Here is a 6,350-nt window from a genome sequence, read left to right on the forward strand (position 1 = left end):
AAAAAAAAAAAAAAAAAAAAAAAAAAAAACTCAGAAAGGGAAGAGAATGACCCTGGAACCCCAGCCAGCCTGGTCCAGCCACTTCGCAGCTAGGATACCCTGGAAAATTCTCAAGAAGAGGCAGGTTAGTAAATATCCACGCCTAGGTTTGGAATACAGAAAAAGAAGAGCCCTTTCAAGCACAAAGGACTTCTTTTCTCCACATTCAAGTCCCTAATTCCCTGGCCTTCCTACTGTAAATGCTTGTATAAGAAAGAGCCACACCCACTCCCTAAAGCTTCCCAGGCCTGGGAGCAGAAGGGAGACACTGAGCATAGGGAAAACTAGGAACTTTGGTCTTCTCAGCCCAACGATTTGTTTCACACGCTGTCCTGCCCAAAGCTAGGCCACTGGCTCTAAGCAAGTTCCTTGGCACCAAGAGCAATGGGGACAGAAGGGAACAGCAGCACAGGATTTCACTATGAAAGGCAGTGCAAGATGCCAGGTAGAAGAGTCCTGGATAAGGACTCCAGGGGCAGAACACATTCTGGACACAAAAGCCAAACAGGACAACAATGCCTGGTGTCCTGGTCCCCTACCTGCTAGGAGCCTCATTCAGATGTAACAGATTGGTGAAAAAATGTTCAGCTTCTGGAGATAGTGTCAACAACTAAAAGAAAAGAAGTTAAGAACATAAGACTCACTCAGCCTAACCAGGGCCAGTGAGCGAGGGGAACAAAGCTGCCACTTATATAATGTGCACTTTTGGTTTCAGGTATTATTCTACACTTTCTGTCAATCATCCACCCACCTTACTTATTTCTCCCAACCTCCCTGTAAAATGTACTCTGATAGCTTCATTTCACAGAGAAGACACAGAGCCAGGACTCCAATCCAGTGTTCATGTTCTCCACTATATTCGCTTTCTCACAGGCAACAACCCTGGGTGAGAGCCGACAGGATATCTTTCAGTTCACAAGGATTCACATGATTATGTCCTCGTAAAACTTGTAAGATGTCTGTATGTCTTGTAGTAAGGACCCCACAAATGTGTAAGCCCAAGGCCCTAAGAACAACCTGGATCCATCCCTAGGCTCTAGAAATTTAAAAAATCTGAAGATACAAGAAATTACAAGTAACAAAGCCCATTTACAGGTTTGAGTTCAGAGTTACAAAGAACCAATGCATGATGCATGCAGTATATACTATATGTGGCTACTGCCCTGAATAAAATGGAAACTGCCAAACAATTCTCAGGACCAGCTTCCTCCCACTACCAGCTACTCATACTGAGAAGATACAGCATTTCTTCACACTCCTCGATATGGTGGTAAAAACAGGCTGAGGAACCAAAATCATCCAACTGTATTTTTAAAAAACATTAATCATAGCTTATAATATACCATTAAATGGGGCAGACAGGTTGGGGGGAGAGGAAAAATTCATTCATGTCACAACCTGGGAAGGAAATAGGCACAGGGAAAAAATAATTTGTAAGGACTCTTGCTGATGGTAGTACTGGCAATGCCTTTATTGTCAGGCCTGAAATCTAAGGGTGGATAGAGGCAGACAATAAAATTTCTGCAGAAAAGTATATAAAAAGCTCTAGGTTACAAAATAGTGGGCATGATCATAGTCCTTGTTAAAATTCCAGATTAAACCCGAGCCTTTTACAGAGGAAGAATAGTAGCTCTCATTCAGCAGCGAATCTTCTTTATTTGTTTTCGTGAGCGGTGGGCAGGCAAACCCTAACAAAGACCCTGATCTGGCCAGGGGTTATTTCTCTGGTAGTCTTCTAGGAGATGCAGATATTAGACAAAGCTTTGCAGAGGGGATTTCTACCACTCCCTAAAGGGGGAGTCTAAGAAAAAAAATACTAGCCAAAACATGTTTCTTAAGAAATAATCCCAAATCCAGCAGGAAAGATGATACAGTGATTAAATTTTCAATGTAATATTAATTCATACACTTCTTTAAAAAGTGAGTTATAGAAAGATCACCATGAGCTTCATAAACATCCTACTTGGCTGCCTCGCAATTCTCTTATGTAAGGCTGGGAAGAAGCTCAGTGGCTGCTTAGTGTGTATGTGGTCCTGGATTCTACATGCTGTACCACAACTCTCCCAAAGGAATTCTTATCTATAGACCACTTTAGCGAGGTTAATTTCCAGCTTCTAGAGATCGCAGAATCTATTCGTGGTAGACAAATTCATTAAATCCAAAACTATTAACTGAGCAACTACTACTACTCTAAAAAATATAGATCTTGAGGTAAACATCTTCCTGGAGGAGACAAAAAAGTTTTTAATTACAAACCTATCTCTAAACTTTAATGTTTAAAAACAGCCAAGCCCACCCATGCATTTTTACTGTGATTCTGGTGCTCCACCTTAGGTATAATTTATAGCCAGTCACCTTGGATGACTCTGATCTGGGGCACTCTCCGAGCAGCTACTTGTCAGAAGAGAGCTGCAGAGGCAGCTGGGAGGAGCTCACAGGACAAGGTCCCTGTTATTACATGACTGCTTAACTTACACTTCAATGACTTAAAAGTTGGGTAATAAGTTCCAAGACACTTTTAGCAGTTAAAGAATACTGTTTAGTAGCCCACAAGATTCTGCAAGCAGCTCTTTTGCTCACATAAGACACTGCATGGGAACAGAAGCCTTTGAGTGTGCATTCCAAATTCCATCCTTAACACTCAATTAATTAGCCTCCCCCATCACCCCCGAAAAACACACTGAGGAAAGATCACTTTAGCTCCCTGCCACTCCCTTCCTGCTCTCTCTCATTTATTTCCTCCATTCTCCCGAGACCTGTAAGAAAGGTCCCTGCCCTAAGCCTGATAAGTGATTTCCTCGAATCCTCAACTTTGTGCAAACTATCTCAACTCAGTTTTGTTTAAAGCAAGCTGCCAGAAAATATCGTGTGTCCCTTAAAGAGCTGCTATGGTTTCTTTTCTTTTTTTTTTTCCTATAGCCTATTAGGGACAGCACTCTTTCTGTGTTCCCTTTAGTCCCAGGATGCATTCAAGGGCCTGGCTTAACCTGTACGCCACAAGGAGGATCAGTTCCCTTTATGAGTGCCCTGATTCTTCAATGATCTATTTATATCACTTTCTGCTTTATCCCTGGTCCCATTAGGATTCTTTGTAAATTTCAAGACATCAATCATTTTGTCTTCTTCTGTTATTAAAGAAAGTTATTCATATTACAGGATGAAGGAATCAGAAAATTTTAGGCTGCTCACATCTTACTGCCCCATTAAAAAAGTAAATTTTGTATGTTCTGTTATCCATTATTATCTCACCAAACAAACATCTTAGGTTTTAAGATTTTTCCCTGAAATTTTACTGATTACAAGTATTTAGGATCAAAGACTCCTTCAATTCATTCATGAACTGCTTTTACAGCTGAAATATAATAAGATCAAAGATGTATGAACATAAACTGAACACTTGAAAGTGTCAGAGACATACAAAGCTAATAAATACCACACTGATGCTAATTTTCTATTACTAACAATTAACAGCCACTGTGTAGTCATTGAGTAACCTACTAGGAACCAGATGTACACCTCAACAACTCAGAGTTTGGGGGGATTTATTTCCTTCCACTTTATAGATTGAGAAACCAAGATGTTAACTTGCCAACACCACGCAAGGCAGTAAATGGCAAGGGAGAACTAGGACCCACATTTGCTTGATTCAAAAGCACATTACACTGCCACCACAAGATGTTTGTTTTTTTCACTTTGTTAATGAGGTTATAAGAAAAATTTTTTTTTGCCAGGTGTGGTGGCACAAGCCTGTAACGCCAGCACTTGGGAAGCTGTGGCATGAGGATCTTGGTGTGTTTTGAGGCCAGCCTGGCTACATAAGGCATTCAAGTCCAGCCTAAACTATATAGTGAGACCTTATCTCAAAAAGCCAAAAAAAAAAATTGACATTTAACCAGCATATAAATTATGTAATACATAAAAAGAAAATGTTCAAACCATTCAGGTGCAGTAGGACACTATAATCCCAGCTACATGGGAGGCTGGGACAGGAAAATGCCAAGTTCAAGGTGCAGTTGGGCAACTTGGGGAGACCCTATCTCAAAATACAGAATGAAAAGGGTTGAGGATGTATGTAGCTCAGTGGCAGAGTGCTTGCCTAGCACGTACAGGCCCTAGGTTCAATCCCCAGTACCTTTTAAAAAATATCCAAACCATGCAAAATTCAGGTTTCCACACATCTACTTTTTATCCAATAGTCCTCAACCCTCCATCTCATACAAAGATCTAGCTAGCATGGCTATTTGGTTTCCAAGCCCAGATCAGAAACAGCATTACGTGAATAATCACAACATCAAGAAGTGACAGGTGGAAAATGAAAAGGGTGGGAAGGGAGGCAATATGACTTGTGGTAGAGCAAATCTAAGCACTCACTAAACAAAGATACAGCTTTTAGAGCTCCAAATTTCTTCTGTGACCTTGAGCCAATCATATCCCTTCTGAGCGTCAGCATTCTGATCTGTAAATGAGGCTGGATAACCTCAGCAGTCCTCCCCACCGCACAGGGCTGCTCTGCTGCTATGATCAAAAGACTTCTTATGAAAGGATACTGTATGAGAGGGACCACACAAATGAAAGGGGTGATTAAAAAATGGGTTCGCTGTCCAAAGGGACAACACTCACCTCCTTCTGTTTTGGGGTTTGGTTTTTTTTTTTTTTTTTTTTTTCTGGGATGGTACTGGGGATAGAACTCTCGGCACCACTGAGTTAAATCCCTGGCCCTGTTCACCACCTTTTGTAACTAACTTTTCCAAAGGTTCTCAAAACTGAGGCTTTACTGTTTAAAAAATGTATAGTTACAGTGATCTAGGCCCAGTGTGCATTTCCTTGGGTCTGCTCAGTAATCTGAAGCAGGAAAAGGGAGGAAGCTGTTACATTAGTCAGCAAAAAGAAAACAAACTTGGACATTAACATCCAGGGAAAGCCAGTCATTCCAATGACTGCCAAAGTTATCAGTACATTTACAATGCGAAGTAAAAAAACAAAAAACAAAATCTTAAAGGCTGCCAGCTAAGAATCAGAGGGAGCATTACAATTAATATGCACAAGGTGAAACAGGGTATTGCACATAACGGTAGGGACACGCCGGTTCCCTGAAGTTTTCTTTCTTTTGGAGAAAGGGTCTCACTTTGTAGTTCAGGCAGGCCCTGGACCCACTATGTAGCTCGGGCTGGCCTCGACTTGAGGCAATCCTCCTGCCTCTGCCTCTAGAGTGCTGGGATTACAGGCGGGAGCCACCACGCTGGGCTTCCCTTAAATTTTCTAAAGCTTGGTTGGTAACCGTGGAAGGTATGGTCAAATGCTGTGCAACAAAGTTTTCACTTGGTGAGGTTCGTTCTCAATTATACACAAGTCATTCACTTGTTAAAAAATATTTAGGAAACCGTTTTCTAAGATGGGCAGTACATTTGAAAGACATGAAACTTCAATTTTGGACACACAAACTCAAAAGTCCTTGTTCCAAAGACGGTTGAGGACCTCTAGCTGAAAAAGTAAGATGTGTAAACCACTTCGGTGGGTAGAAGCGGCTCAGCCTCCCGTGGGCTTGACAGAGGCGCGCTTCATCACCTTTATGGAACTCACTTCACACCGCGGATGCCGCAGCCCGGGGCCTTTCGGCTCTGACAACGCCGGTGTATTCTGCCAGCAGTGGAACGGTCGGTGGAGGTCCTTACGAGCTTCGGCTCCCGGGAGGTTAAAGGGAATTTAACCACAGCAGCCCTCCTTTGTGGCGCTTTGGCCGGAACAGCAGCTAGCAGACAATAAGCGGTCTGTGCGCAGTTCCACGCCGATTGGCTGGTCTCTCCCCCTAGAAACCCCTGATGTCATGGGCTTGGAATGCAGGCAGGGAGGAAGGAAGGAGAGGATTTGGGGAGGGGGACGCCTCTCATCTCTTTCCCAAGCCAAAAAAGTCCCAAGATAAACCCGACGCATTCTCGAGTAGAGTGGGAAGGCTGGGCAGGCACCAAATACCAACCACTCCAGCCCGCTTCAGCAAATCAATCCCGAACAAAAGCAACCCACAAAGATATTCCCCGATGTGACAGTCTAACGCTTTACAAACTTCTCGAGGTTTCATAAAACATCTCAAGTCTACAGCACCGACCCCTCCTTCCCGAAGCGGCCCGCGCAGGCTTTGTCTCGGTTTCCCGCAGAAGCACACGGACCGGCTCCCGCTGCTCGGCCGCGAGGCCGGCGGGTGCTCAGGGCCTCCCACCCCGGAGCAGATGGGGAACAATGGGGAGCCCGCTTTGGCCACGTAACCGCCTAACTTGGCTCTCCGCGCAGAGCGGGGGAAGGCTGGGCCCCGGCGG

The 6,350-nt window shown here is 43.6% G+C and overlaps 1 protein-coding gene across 1 annotated transcript in view; it reads right to left on the minus strand.

The window, feature by feature from the left end:
- Nucleotides 1-5,698, minus strand: part of Cnn3 (calponin 3) — a 27,199-nt gene extending 21,501 nt beyond the window's left edge. The window contains exon 1 of the mRNA XM_010639884.3: nucleotides 5,620-5,698. The gene's annotated coding sequence lies outside the window, so the exon portion shown is untranslated. The remainder of the gene's footprint in view (nucleotides 1-5,619) is intronic.
- Nucleotides 5,699-6,350: the final 652 nt, after the last annotated feature.

This window comes from Fukomys damarensis, unplaced genomic scaffold (assembly GCF_012274545.1).
Source record: "Fukomys damarensis isolate Sample0158 unplaced genomic scaffold, DMR_v1.0_HiC HiC_scaffold_33, whole genome shotgun sequence".
NCBI classification, from domain to species: domain Eukaryota; kingdom Metazoa; phylum Chordata; class Mammalia; order Rodentia; family Bathyergidae; genus Fukomys; species Fukomys damarensis.